We start from the raw sequence: 15,240 nt of genomic DNA on the forward strand, positions 1-15,240 counted from the left end.
ACAAGTAGGCCTGCAGTGTGAGAGCGAAGTGCTCTAATAGGGTGATATGGTACTACAAGGTCATTAAGATAAGATGGGGCCTGATTATTTAAGACCTTGTATGTGAGGAGCAGGATTTTGAATTCTGGATTTAACAGGAAGCCAATGAATGCTGCAGTGGCCTTATAAGCAATATATACATGAATTGCTGCAGCATTTTGGATTAACTGAAGGCTTTTCAGTGAATTTTTTGGACATCCTGATAATAATGAATTACAGTAGTCCAGCCTGGAAGTAATAAATGCATGAACTAGCTTTTCAGCGTCACTCTGAGACAGGATATTTCTAACTTTAGAGATGTTGCACAAATGGAAGAAAGTAGTCTTACATATTTGTTTAATATGTGTGTTGAAGGACATGTCCTGGTCAAAAATGACTCCAAGGTTCCTCACAGCGTTACTGGAGGCCAAGGTAATGCCATCCAGAGTAAGAATCTGGTTAGAGACCATATTTCTATGATTTTTGCTGCTCTGTGTTGGTACAGGGCATTGACGATGATACCAGTGGGTGGATTATATTCTCAGAAAGACATCTACTGTGAAAAGGTCTACTCTCCACTGCTGTGTAATCAATTATTGTAAATGTAAAAGTTATCAGGAAATGATCAGACAGCAGAGGGTTTTCAGGAAACACTGTTAAATGTTCAGTTTCTATGTCATATGTTAAAACAAGATCTAGAGTGTGATGATGTTGAACATCCTTCCTGTGGTATGAGGGAGTGAGTCTCACTATTTTTAAATATACTGACCACAGAAGCAGAAAAGTGCTCGTCTCATGCAGAAAGGCTGAGAGAATAAATGAGTGTAGAGAGAGAGAGCAAATAAAAGGAGCTCTGCAGGCTGCAGATAGTGCAGGAGAGCCAAGCTATGTTGATCTGAGACTGCAGACATTAAAGCGGAGAGATGGTAGCTGATTAAACAAGTGCTACGAGATAATAAAAAAATGCAAAGATTGATGACAGCATAAGGCAACAAAAAAGTGTGAGAAATAAACTTGACTCTGCCTGTGAATCAGTCTTTGCTTCTCTTCCTCCTTCCATCTCCTCATCTGAGCTACAGCTCTCCACTTGCTGTCCATCTGAGAACAAGGCGCAATTTGCTGTTGCATTAATCTAATATTTAATTGTCCACACTTAAAAACTCTTGCACCTAATCCACAATAAAGTGATGACAGAAAATGTTATAGAAGCATCTTTACGAGGCATGTCTGGACTGTGTTATATCATGAGTAGTAATTTTTAAAAATCTATATACATAAAACACACACACGTACAACAGTGACATTTTAGACCTTCTTCAGAATACTGTATATACTGTGAGCAGACGTTTCCATCATGGTACTGATCCAGAATCCTTCCCTTATTATTATTCCTACTGCTATAATAATAAAGTAAGAAGAATACAAAAATAAATAATGAGATGAGATGTTCATACTTTTCCTTACTTCCTATGTAAAGGCCAACATAAATCACTCATCTCACAGGAGGCTCTTTACCAGTAACGTCTTTTTATTATTGTAGAGTCTGTATGCAGCAACAGACTGAAGTGACTGTTGTTGGGATTATATGAGGTATAAATAAAATTAAATTGTGTTGAAATTTTTTGCATTCCAAAGGCCTTAATGTTCCCTGTCTGTGTGTGTAGGTGTGTATCCGTGTGTTAAGATGAAAAGTGCTACAATAATGTAACACAGTCCAGATGTGTTTTGCTCCTACAGCTCCAAATCCCTGGCATTTCCGGGCACAGTTATCTAAACTGCAATGTTCCCACTACTTGTTTATGTGACTGAGAAAACCCACACGCCCAAGCAGTCCTTGGACCACGCGTACACTGTGATCACGCCAGCATCGAATCCAATGGATGGCTCTCCTCTCTCTCCCTCACTGCTCCTCTCTCTCCCTCTCTCTCCCTCTTTGTGCTAACAATCAAGCCAAACACCAACATCATCAAATATACAGTTGAAACCAGATGTTTACATACTCTTCAGATAAAAAAAACAAACACTTTAAAAATTGTAAAACATTAAATCAGACTGTGTCATGTGTCACGGCTGGGGCAGCAGTCCTGTGGTGAAGGAGGGGCCAGATGGTTTTACTCCAGGTCCAGATGTTTTTACTCCAGGTCCAGATGGTTTTACTCCAGGTCCAGATGGTTTGCTTGCAGATCTAACTAAATGAAACCACATCCCACTTTTAAAGACAGTAGAAGGCGATCTGGCTAGAAATCTCTCCCATATCACTCATGGGAAGGGTTGCTGTTATAAAAATGATGGTCTTGCCAAAAATAAACTATTTATTTTCAGTGATCCCAAGTAAGCCATCACAAGATTGGTGCAGATCTCTAAACTGATATATTTCTAAATTCCTTTGGAAAGATAAACCCCCGCGTATCAGCTTAAAAACATTACAAAGGACCAAGGCAAACTTTAATCACTACTTTTTAGCCAACAGGCTTCAGTTCATCTCTAGATGGTTAAAACACACCTTCTTAGATGAACCCTGGATACATGTAGAACAGCACTATGTAATAATCTAGAAATGTCATATATACACTTATCAGCTCAAACATCAAATGATATGAATGCTTCAAAAGCGTCAACATCAGCTCTTCTCTGACAGCATGGTGGGAGTTTCTAAAATTAACAGTCTTCATTAATCCCATGCAAACGTTCACCTGGAACAATCCGGACATATTACAAAGCAATAATATGATCAACTTGCCAGATGCGGGGCTTTGGGTTTGTTTTGTTTTTTGTTGTTTTTTCTTCCCCCTTTTCTCACTATCTCTTCTCCCCTCTGTCTGTTCCGCCTGTAACAACTGAAAATAAAATAAATACATAATTATAATAAAGGTCAATCAAATGGACCAATATGGCGACGCCATGATGATCCACTTGGTAAAGTAAATCTGCTTGGCATCTTTCTTGGCCTTCAGACAACAATTCTGATGGCAAAAGACGGGACAGGCAAAAACAAAAAGAAAGAAAGAAGGACCCAAGTTGCAGTCAGTGGAAGTGATGCGAGTGAGTTTATTTACAGTGAACGACAATGAACAAAACTAAAACATAAACTGTGAACAACTAAAGAACAAACCTGGAACCATACAAACACGGGATGAAGGGCAGAAAGACGCTGTTGGGCAGAGCGACACAGAAATTACACCAGGTTACATAGGAATTAACACAAAACACAAGGGGACACCAAAATGAAACACAAAACGTTGGGTCTAACCACCCAGGACCATGACAACATGTTAATTTTTTTAGTTTGATAAATATAAAAAACATATTTGTTAAATTTAAGAGTAAAGAGAGATGGTATTTAAAATTGAGCCACACTTACAATGGTGTGATCCAGAACTCCAAATACATCAGGAAGTGACATCACTGAAGTCTTTTGGACAACAGCACCACAGAGACAGGCAAGTTGCTCCCATCTTTTCTTTTCTTTTAGTCATTTATCTTGTGATATTGTGGTCGTCAAACTCAGTGACTCAACACCGTCACATGAAAAAATGAAAATGGTTTTTTTAGTTCATGAATATATGGTGATTTTGAATTTCATGCATGCCATGTGCTCTCTGTCTGGTACTCACTACATTGAGCAGTGGCCAGTTTGTGCAAAAATCTCAACCCTGTTATGTTTTTGATTGTAACGGGGTTGAGATTTTAATACCTTGGTTGTTAAGTTATCCAATTATTTAAATTAATTATTATTATATTCAATCAACATTCTTATACTGCATGCATGCTGAATGTGATTTATGTTCCATGTTAAGAATGCGAGTAAGATGGCACCAACAACAACAGCAGAAAGGCAAAGGAAGTATCGGGAACGCCTTAAAGCTGATCCTGAAAGAAGGGAGAGAAACCTGCAGAGTGAGCTGAGAGATGGAGAAAGAATGAAGAGGCAGGGAAGAAGAAAGCAATTAATGAACTGAGTAAAAGAGAACAGCGTAAGAAAAGACAAATGTGGAGAGCAGCTTAGGTTAAGGCAATGGGTAGTTAACAGTGTTACAGTGAAAATGTCCTTTTAGAAACAGGGAGGGCAGGAGGAAAAAGGCTTTAACTTTCCACACACAAATCAACTTTAATTGCTTTGCTTTGTGGGCAACGTCTGGTGGCTCGGAAAAAGTACAGAGCTGAAAAAAATAAGCTCAAGAGGCAAATAGTGGAACTCCAGGAGAAACTTGAAAAAGAAAGGAAAAGCAAAGAAAAATACAAAAAAGGTGCCAACGTTCAAAGAAATCTTTGGATTCACCACAGTCGAAAATAACACGATTCACTTCAAATTGCCCCGTTAACCCACAAATTAAAAAAAAACCTTACTTTTCCATGAATCACTGATTGAAGATATTAGGAATAAATACAAAAAAGCCACCAAGAACAGAGAAAGGCAGCTGACTGCCGAAGTCACGACAGGGAGAATTATAAAAAAATTACAGGTTGCAAAAGTTTGTGCAAGTGACTCCCTCGGATTTTCAAACAAGAGTTTCAGACATCATGACAGTCTTCATTTTGAAAGAAACAGGACCAGCAGGTTCACTGAAGACTTAAAAAGAAGAATCAAGGCGTTCAATCTCAAGAATGACGCGAGTAGAATGACCACAGGAACCAAACAAACACTCACAAAGGACAAATTAAAAATGCAGAAGAGGTTCCTGATGGACACGATGGAAAATATCCACAGAAGGTTTTTGGCGGAAAACCCAGACCAGATGATATCCTATTCCCTTTTCTGTCATCTTCGCCCCTTTTGGGTTGTGAATCCAACACTCTCTGAACGTGACACATGCATGTGTAAGTTGCATGAAAATCTCAGCTTCCTGGCAGTGAAGCTTGAGACTGCCAACATTGAAGAACTGATAGAGAAGGTTTGCTGCAACTCATCCAGCAAGAGTTGCATGTATGGAGAGTGTATCCATTGCAAGGACAAAACTGTCCACACGACAACCGCATACAACAGCACCGCAAACACACCACTGACCCAGTGGGTAATAGAGGAGAAGGAGATACACAAAAAGGGAGAAAAGGCAACTGTCAAGGTGACAGTCAGGAAGTCTGTGGAGGGCACACAAAAGGACCTCACTGAGCTCCTCCGCAGCTTTGTAAGGAAATTTAAATGCATCACTTTATTATCACGCAGCAAGGTCAAGGTCAAATTTATTTATATAGCACATTTCAAACAGCCGATGCTGCAGAAAGTGCTTAACAATATAAAAATGGTATTAAAAAGCAACAATGTAATACAATAATAACAATAAAAAACAATAAAAGGACAGTAAAAGAATTAAAACAATAACTAAACTAATTCAAATAAGACCAAAATGCTTGGGTCATAGTGTGTTAAAAGCCAGGGCATAGAAATGTGTCTTTAGTAAAGATTTAAATTGCTCAAGTGTTTGTGCAGATCTAATATTTAAGGGGAGACTATTCCAAAGTCTGGGACCTGCCACAGAGAAGGATCTATCACCACGGGATTTGAGGTTAGTCCGTGGGATGGACAGCATTAGTTTTAAGCTAGACCTCGTGGTTTTTCCTGGAGCATATAGGCAGAGAGGAGCTCAGACAGGTAAGGAGGGGCTCGGGCATTAAGTGACTTAAAAACAAAAAGTAAAAGTTTAAATTGGATCCTGTAGGAGACAGGAAGCCAGTGTAAAGAAGCTAAAACTGGGGTTATATGCTCTCTCTGTTTGGTACCAGTTAGCAGGCGAGCAGCAGCATTTTGAACCATCTGAAGACGATGGATGGAGGCCTGATCTAGACCATAATACAATGAATTGCAGTAGTCCAATCTGCAAGTAAGAAAAAGGTGAATAACACGCTCAAAGACGTTAGCCGGAAGGTATGGCTTTACCTTGGCTAGCTGTCTTAACTGAAAAAAACAGGACTGAACTACTGCACTCACCTGCTTATTCAATTTAAAAGAACCATCAATGTAGACACCGAGGTTTTTTACATGTGTTTTACAATACGAGGAAACGGTGCCCAGAGTGCTGTCGATATGATTAAAGTTGCCAAAAATGACAACCTCAGTTTTATTTTCATTTAGCTTTAAAAAATTTAATGACAACCACTGTTTGACATCATCCAGGCAGCGTAATAAGAGCTGCGGATGGTCTGACCCTGCTTTTAAAGGTAGATAAATCTGCAAATCATCAGCAAAACAATGAAATGAAATGCTGTACCGCGAGAAGATGGAGCCCAATGGCAACAAATAGAGTGCGAACAGGGCAGGACCCAAAATAGAGCCTTGAGGTACACCGTATTTAAGAGGGGCTATTTTGGAGTTGTGGGTGGCCATATTGACATAAAAAAACCTTTCTGACAAATAGGAACGAAACCACTGTAGTGCAGATCCTTTTAGGCCAGCATGAAATTCTAGCCGTGATAACAGGATGTCATGGTCGACCGTGTCAAAAGCTGCTGACAAGTCCAACAATAAAAGGGCAGCAGGGCTGCCAGAGTCCAGAGTGAAAAGAATATCGTTAAAAATCCTTAAAAGTGCCGTCTCAGTGCTATGTAGTGATTTAAAACCAGATTGAAATTTTTCAGAGATCATATTAAAATCAAGGTGTGCCTGCAACTGTAGGTAGACCACTTTCTCCAAGACTTTAGATAGGAAAGGAAGCTTTGAGATAGGCCTGTAGTTGGACAGAACAGTTGGGTCCAGGTTTTGTTTTTGAAGAAGAGGCTGAACTACAGCTTGTTTAAAGCATGATGGGACGCAGCCTGTAGCAAGGGACGTATCAATTAATCTCAGGATAAAAGGCCCAACAGTATTAAAAGTGCTTTTAAGCAAGCTCGGGGGGAGACAATCAGAGGGGCAGTGTGATGATCTTAGGTTACTAACTACCGCGGTCAAGTCCTTAAGGGAGACAGGATCAAACTGCTCTAAGACTACTGAGTACACAGGAGAAGGACTCTGATCTGAGGCAGCAGACAACGAGACAAGATCCTATCAATCCTAATTGATAGGATCTTGTCATTAAAAAATGCTAAAAAAATCATCACACATACTTGGTGAAGAAGTGACTCCAGAATTATCACATAAACTAAGAAAGTGATTAAGAACGTTAAAAAGTACCTGAGGCCTGTGACTGTTTATTGACACTAAGTTTGAGACAAACTGTGTCTTTGCAGTTTTTACAGCTTCTTGGTGAGCAGAAGGACAGAAAGTCCTTAAAATCTGTAGAGAAACATACAATCTGTCCTTTTTCCATCTCCTTTCAGCGCGTCTGTAGTCACGTCTGAGGGAGCGCGTATGTTCATTCAACCACGGCTCTGATAAATGCTTAGCGCGCACAGTCCAGCAGTATGCCTTCTGCCGTGAGCTGAAGAACAACATGTCAGGGGAGGAGACTTTGATACATGTTGACTTCTCAGAAAACTACAGCTGTAAATACAGTTCTCAAGCTCAGGTGGTCCACTTTGGGGCTTCACATCAGCAGGCCACCGTTCATACTGGTGTGTTGTATGTTGGTGGGCTCTCAGAGCCTGTGTGCTTTAGCACCATCTCCCCCAGTAGACATAAAGGCCCTCCAGCAATATGGCAGCACCTAAATCCTGTGCTAGATTACCTTCAAGGGCAACATCCACAAGTGTCTGTGCTGCACTTTTTAAGCGGCGGACCCTGTACGCAATACAAACAACGAGGAAACTTCTACCTTTTCACTACAGAACTGGACATAAGAGGATTCAAGGCTGGTTCTTGGAATTTTTTCGAGGCTAGTCATGTAAAAGGAGCACCAGATGGTGTCGGGGGAGCCTTAAAAAGAGCAGCTGACATGATGGTAGCAAAGGGCCATGACATCCCAGATGCAGAAGAGTTATTCAGGGCCTTGTCTGAAACAAACACAAGTGTGAAACTGTTCTTTGTGAAAAGTGAAGATGTTGAGGAAGCTATGGAGAAAATGCCGAAGCAGATATCAGCTGTTCCTGGAACCGTGAGAATTCACCAGGTCGTTACTGTAGCTCCAGGAGAACTGATGGTTTGTGATGTAAGCTGCATGTGCACAACACAGAAGCAGTTTAACGGCAAGTGCTTCAACACCCAGTGTTTCATTTTTGGCCAGAAGATAGAACCGGCTGTGTCACAGACAGGCAGTGGGGGGGATCCAGGAAAAGAAATCCAGTGGGAAAGTCCAGAGCTGATTGGTAAATGGTGTATTCTCAGATATGACGATGATTTGTATCCAGGCATCATTCTAAACATACAAACAACACAAGTCCAGGTCAAATGCATGCATCGTGTTGGGTCAAACCGATTCTTCTGGCTGCATCAGGATCATATCCTCTGGTACCTGTTTGATGATTTGTTTGAACTCATTCCACCCACACAGGCTGTGACAAGGCGCCATGTGGAAGTCTTGAAAGAGGTGTGGAACTGACTCACAAGATGAATTCATGAAACAAACGGCACATTCATGCATATATACAGACACACACACTGATGCAGGCACACACATGCAAAAACACTCTGACACAGACACAGGCGCTGATACAGACAGACACACTGAAATCGTTAACTGATTATTATTGTTATTAGTTCAACCAGTTCAACAAGTTTAATTGTTACCGGAGCAAGGATGAGGTGACTTTTAGCACCTCATCAGCACTTATGCCTAGACACACACACCCACACTCACACGCACGCGCGCGCACACACACATACACACACACACATACACTCGCACGCGCGCACTAGCGCGAGCAAGCACACACACATTATGTTACATTTGAGCAATTCACTTTGCAATGTTTGTTAGTTGTAAATATGCTGTTGTGGTTGTTTTTACTTTAGATTATAGTTTTTTCTGATGGCTTGAGCACATTTTTTGTAACTATTGGCTATTTTTGCAAAACTCTACACACAAATAAGAAAACTCTTCACCCAATCAGCAAAACATTGTAGTTTCCCTGTAAAAGCGAATAACCCTTGCTTAACTCTCCACACCTTTGTAAAAATGGTATTTTCGTATCCAACAGTTAACACAAGCCATCATATTAATAAGCACACAATGCACCAACTAAACAAATCAAATCACTTTTATTGTCACATCACATGTGCAGGTACTTTGGTACAGTACATGTGAGTGAAATTCTTGTGTGCGAGCTTCACAAGCAACAGAGTTGTGCAAAATACAATAATGTAAACAAGCAAAATACAAGAATGGCTACATCTGAAACTAATAAATATATGTACAATATATAATAGTGTATGCATTTCTGGATGTGTATACTAAATGTTTTTCTACGTGTGTGTGTGTGTGTGTGTGTGTGTGTGTGTGTGTGTGTGTACACATATTTTACAAATTAAATAGAGTAAACAATAAATAAAATATATAAAAATATACAGAGTTGAGACATGTGCAAAACAGTGGCATTACTGTACAGTATGGAGTGCATAATGTTGAAGTTCCAGTAGTGAAGCTGAGGTGTCTATGACGTGTTCAGCAGTCTGATGGCCTGGTGGAAGAAGCTGTCTCTCAGTCTGCTGGTACGGGACCGGATGCTGCAGAACCTCCTTCCTGATGGAAGCAGTCTGAACAGTTTATGGCTGGGGTGACTGGAGTCCTTGATGATCCTCCCCGCTTTCCTCAGGCACCGCTTCCTGTAGATGTCTTGGAGGGAGGGAAGCTCACCTCCAATTATCCGTTTAGAGCACCGCACTACTCGCTGGAGAGCTTTGCAGTTGTAGGCGGTGCTGTTGCCATACCAGGTGGTGATGCATCCAGTGAGGATGCTCTCAATAGCACAGTGATAGAAGGTCCTGAGGATGCGGGGGCTCATGCCGAATCTTTTCAGTCTCCTGAGAAAGAAGAGGCGCTGCTGCGCCTTCTTCACTGTTTTGTTTGTGTGTACTGACCACGTAAGATCCTCAGCCAGATGTACTCCAAGGAACCGGAAGCTGCTCACTCTCTCCACAGCAGCGCCGTTGATGGTGATGGGGGTGTGTACTTCTCTGCACCTCCGGAAGTCCACTATCAACTCCTTTGTCTTTGCGACGTTGAGGGTGAGATGGTTGTCTTGACACCAGTGGGTCAGGGCGCTGACCTCCTCCCTGTAGGCCGTCTCATCACCATTGGTGATAAGACCCACCACTGTAGTGTCGTCCGCAAACTTCACAATGATGTTGGAGCTGTTAGTGGCTGTGCAGTCGTAGGTGTAGAGTGAGTACAGGAGAGGGCTCAGTACACACCCCTGTGGAGCACCAGTGTTCAGTGTGATGGGGGATGAGGTGATGCTGCCCAGTCTGACCACTTGGCGTCTGTCAGACAGGAAGCTAAGGATCCAGCTGCAGAGGGAGCTGCTCAGTCCTAGATCCTGCAGTTTCCTGTCCAGCTTCGAGGGAACGATGGTATTGAATGCTGAGCTGTAATCTACAAACAGCATTCTCACATACGTGTCTCTCTTCTCCAGGTGTGACAGAGCAGTATGTAGTGTCAGGGCTATGGCATCATCAGTGGACCTGTTGTGGCGGTATGCGAACTGTAGAGGGTCCAGTGAGTCGGGTAGTGCAGAGCAGATGAAGTCCCTGACCAGCTTCTCGAAGCATTTGCTCATGATGGGGGTCAGGGCTACAGGTCGCCAGTCGTTCAATGAGGAGATGGTGGAGGATTTGGGTACAGGGACGATGGTGGCCATTTTGAAGCAGGCTGGGACTACAGACAGAGAGAGGGAAAGGTTGAAGATGTGCGTGAACACTCCAGCCAGCTGAGCCGCACATGACTTGAGGACGTGGCCGGGAATCCCGTCCGGACCAGTAGCTTTGCGTGCGTTCACCTTCCTGAAGCACCTCCGCACATCCTCCTCAGACACAGTGTGCGCACTGACGTCATCCGCGGTGCGCACACTGTCCGGTCTCATGGTGTTCGCTGTGTCGAATCTAGCGTAGAATACGTTTAGATCCTCACACAGAGAGGCCGTGGTCTGCGGTGTGCTGGTTTTCCCTCTAAAGTCTGCGATCGTGTTTAGTCCCTGCCACATACTCCGAGGGTTGTCAAACTGTTGCTCCACCCTGTCCCTGTACTCACGTTTGGCTGCTTTGATCGTCTTCCGGAGTTGGTAATGTGCGTGTTTGTAGTCACTGATGGTATGAATAAAAAACACATCTGGCTTTTGCTTTCTCTGGGCACAAGGTTATGGGCTCAAACTGTGGTCATAAATATTTTGTACTTGTAAATCAGTTTTTTTGTATGTGTAAAAAGAATTTGTGTGTGCGTAAAAAAGATTCGTGTGTGGACTTAGCCAAAAAATCTGTGAGAAAGTCTGCACTCAAGTTTCAAGTTACAAGTACGAATTTTGACCCCCATTTTTCTTCCTTTCATCTGATTGGCCAATGTCATGTCAATCACAAATTTAACTATCCAATCAGAGAACAGGTGGGTTTGGCTGTCGGAGGGGTGCTTTTTTGAACTGCAGGTCCTTGAAGGGAATAAATGCCCTTTTACATGCCAGCCCAGCGTTTTCCTTCATCTCCACGAAGGAAAACAGTCTGTGGTGGTCTGAGTTTTGTGATTTTTGTGTCACAGGTTTACATGCTTAATACAGGGACCTCCTGAACCTTTTCAACAGCGCTGCGAACCTCCGGCAGGGGGGCAGTGTTGTGGAAAGGACAGTCTTCACTAGTGGGGATACTTACAAAGCTTTCCTTCGTTATGAATTAGCATACATGTTTTTATTGAACATTTGAAGAACCAGCAAAAAACCCAGAAACTCTTGTAGAGGACAAAGTCGGAGATAGAAACGACAAGGAGCAGGTGCATCAGGTAGAGCTGCTGCAAAAACCCACAGAGCTCAGCAGCCAGCAACAAATTCTGGATCCTTGGCTTTTAGTTAGCAGTTAGCATTAGCAGCACATGCTGCATCTGATGTGAAAGGACCTTTATGCTGCGGACTGTGACTCACAGCCCTGACGTTGTGTTAAACTAATCCTAAAGTAATAATGGTATTTCTAACCACTGATATACCACAACTTTATCCTTTCAACATCTGCTGAAAGTTAGGGGATAGAGATCCTCCAGCTTCAAACTGTATTACCCTTCAAGGACCTGCAGTTCAAAAAAGCGCCCCTCGACAGCCAAACCCATCTGTTCTCACTCTTCCTGCTCCCTCCATTGTACTCCACACACAGAGCTTACCTGTATTATAGGCTGATTGCAAAGTGAACTAATTATCTAAAAAAGTTTTCACATGTGACAGTGTGCCAGACAGTTGGCAAAATAGTGTAAATAATGGCCGTAAATGTGTATAGTTTTGCTAGGAGTGCGTTGATCATTTGGAAATTGAGTGTAAAGCAGTGAGTTGTGTTTACAGTTCTGCAAAAAGAGTGCTGTGCAGTGGATTGTAGCTACAGGTTTGCAAAGTGTGTGTTACAAAATGGCAAACTGAGTGCAAAGCAGTGTTTGTGCTTTTAGTTTTGCAAACTCAGTGAGTGGTTGTGCTATAAGAATCACAGTTAGGGTTTAAGCATTCAGAAAAAACTGTAATAAAACGTAATTCTACTGCAGGTTGTATCTGGTGTCCTTCCCGTGGTTACAAAGTGAGATATAATGCTAATGGAAAGTCCTGTACATTGAATTTGAGAGTAAACAACTGTTTATGTGTAAAGCTGTATTTGTCTCTTCAACCCTGTTATGCTAGTCTCAACCCCGTCACACCTACATTTTCATATATTATTTTCTTAAAATGTTGAGGAAATAATTTAATGTTTGCTGATTTCTGTTTTTGATGAAAAATGACAAGATTGCTTTCACTCATTAGTTACATTTCAGGATTTAAGAGAGTAAAAATGTGTGATTTTATGTCATTTTTCTATTTAAAATTATTGAATTAGTATGGGGGACATCTGATTAATGTAAACATATTGATTTCTTTAGAAATACATTTTATGATAATATTCAGAGAGCCTCCAAAGTGTCTATAACGGGGTTGAAGAATTACAGTCACCACATCTTGAAAATATGATCAATAATAAAAGAAAACTAATGCCTGAGATGGGAAAATGCATTTTTCTGATAGTTAAATATGTCCTTAATGATGTGGGATATACATATAAATAGTACATTTTGGTAAAAATGTAAAAATATCCAAGTCCAATTTTTGTCGTGGAATGACTCATAAAGTGAAAAAACTCCCTAGGTGAATTTGCAGACAAATTCAAAGTGATGTTGCAAATGTTGGATGTTTTCCAGAGCAGATATCCTGTGGCAACAAATGTCCTTGATTACCTTGATGACTTGCAGATAAACCTGGCTGCCAACAAACAGCTTTGTGAAGAAGTGTGTTGAGTAGGAGCAGAAATCTAAAGTCAAGCTGACCAGATACATAATAAATGGTTGACAGCTTCACCAACACCACCCCTGGCTTCTCTTCAGTACCTTCAGGAGATGAGCAGCTACTTCAGCAGCCTAGGACCAGCAGCACTCCAAGCATCTGTGAGTGGGACTGTGGACCTTGATGCCTTTGGGCATGGTGTACAGGAGTGGGTTGCTGTGATGAGCAAACTAGCTTTGTGCTGCAAGGAGGCAGATCCTAATTCTGCTGATGCTGAGCAGCTTTTATGAGCAGCACATCAAGCAGGAACTTGACGGCTCTGGTTTTCCTGGACCATAATCGCCGACTTGAAAGTCGCTTCAGTGCACTTGACGAAACTGAAATGTGAAAGCACATAGATTTTTAGTAACCTTATTATTTGAAGGTATGTTTGCTGTTTTAACTACACACTGAAATGTTGAGTTTCTGTTCAGATGCACTGTAAACAAATGCAGATGATTTCTTTCATTTTTCTACTGAGATTGATTAAGAAGGACCACTGTTATTTGAAATGTGTTGTGGAAAGAGGTGCAGAAGCAATATGAGCTGAACTGAATCCCAAACTGATGAAAACATAAGTCAATGGCTTTACTTTTATGGTGCCTAATGAAGGTTTTCTTTCTTTTTTGAAGTGCCATTTCAAAAGAATTTTGAAGAATGTTATACTGTAGAGTTTATGTCCATATAAATATATAAAAATATATAATAAACTTCATTTCTAAGCCATCTACCTCATTGATACAGGAGGGGGGGGGCTCCACACAAGTAGGGGAGACCGGGGATAGTTGTAACGTGGGTCAGTTGTAACACTTCCAATTTCTCCAATCAGGGCTAAGTTTCAAATGATGTGACTCATCCTGTGCATGCCCAATTCAGTTCTGCTATCACATGTGAAAAATCAGCACATTTTATCAAACACAGACAATTTAACACGAAAAAAAGTCATTTGTATGCCAAAAAGTAAGTTTTTCTACTTTATTTCAATTTCTAATAGCATTATCTGCTTTGCAGTTAAACTCATCAAACTTGAATTATGTTATTTGTATGTCTATGGGGATATATTCTGTGTAGGTCTTTAGTGCTAATGTTTTAGCCGTTGGCTGTAATGTTAGCTAGTTCATGGCTATAGGAGTCTGGGTCAGTTGTAACAATAATGCAGATGTTACAACTTACCACACTATTACTTTAACTTATATTAAACAAGTTGGGGCAACGACATCAGCAGAGAGAGGTTCACTGGTCACATTTGTATATGCGGTTAATGCCATTGGCAACACAATTCCTCCACTGTTTGTGTTCCCACACATACATTATGCAGACCACTGTGTCAGAGATGGACCAGTAGGAAGCACTGGTAGTGGAAATAAGTCAGGATGGGTGCAAGAAACAGATTTCCTCATCTTTCTGAAGCACTTTGCAAACCACACCAAGGTAAGCCATGATAAAAAGTAATGGAATTGCGATGCTGGTGAACAACTACATTTTTTCAGCTTCATTGTTATGTTCAAAATTGGTGCAAGAGTTGTAGGTTATAATGCCCACTGAGCCAATGAGGCCAAACTCAAGGAAGACCAACCAAAATTAATGAAATATTCAGTTGCAGAAAATTCCATAATTTGTCTTTTTTGGGGGGTTGAAATATGTTCAAAAGTTAGATTTCTGCATTCTGTCACACACACACACAGCTACATAAATGGCTCTAAGTACAGTCATGTGTTGAATAAACAAAGATTACATGTTAATATTTTGTTAGTACCCTTATTTCATTGTGTTACATTTTACCCCAGGATATGTTACAACTAACCCAGACTATGGGGTTAATTGTAACATTTCACTCTTTGTGTTTGAGACCATACCATGCAATGGGTAATTGTGCTGCAGAGAAAA

Source organism: Astatotilapia calliptera, chromosome 3 (assembly GCF_900246225.1).
Source record: "Astatotilapia calliptera chromosome 3, fAstCal1.2, whole genome shotgun sequence".
NCBI classification, from domain to species: Eukaryota; Metazoa; Chordata; class Actinopteri; order Cichliformes; family Cichlidae; genus Astatotilapia; species Astatotilapia calliptera.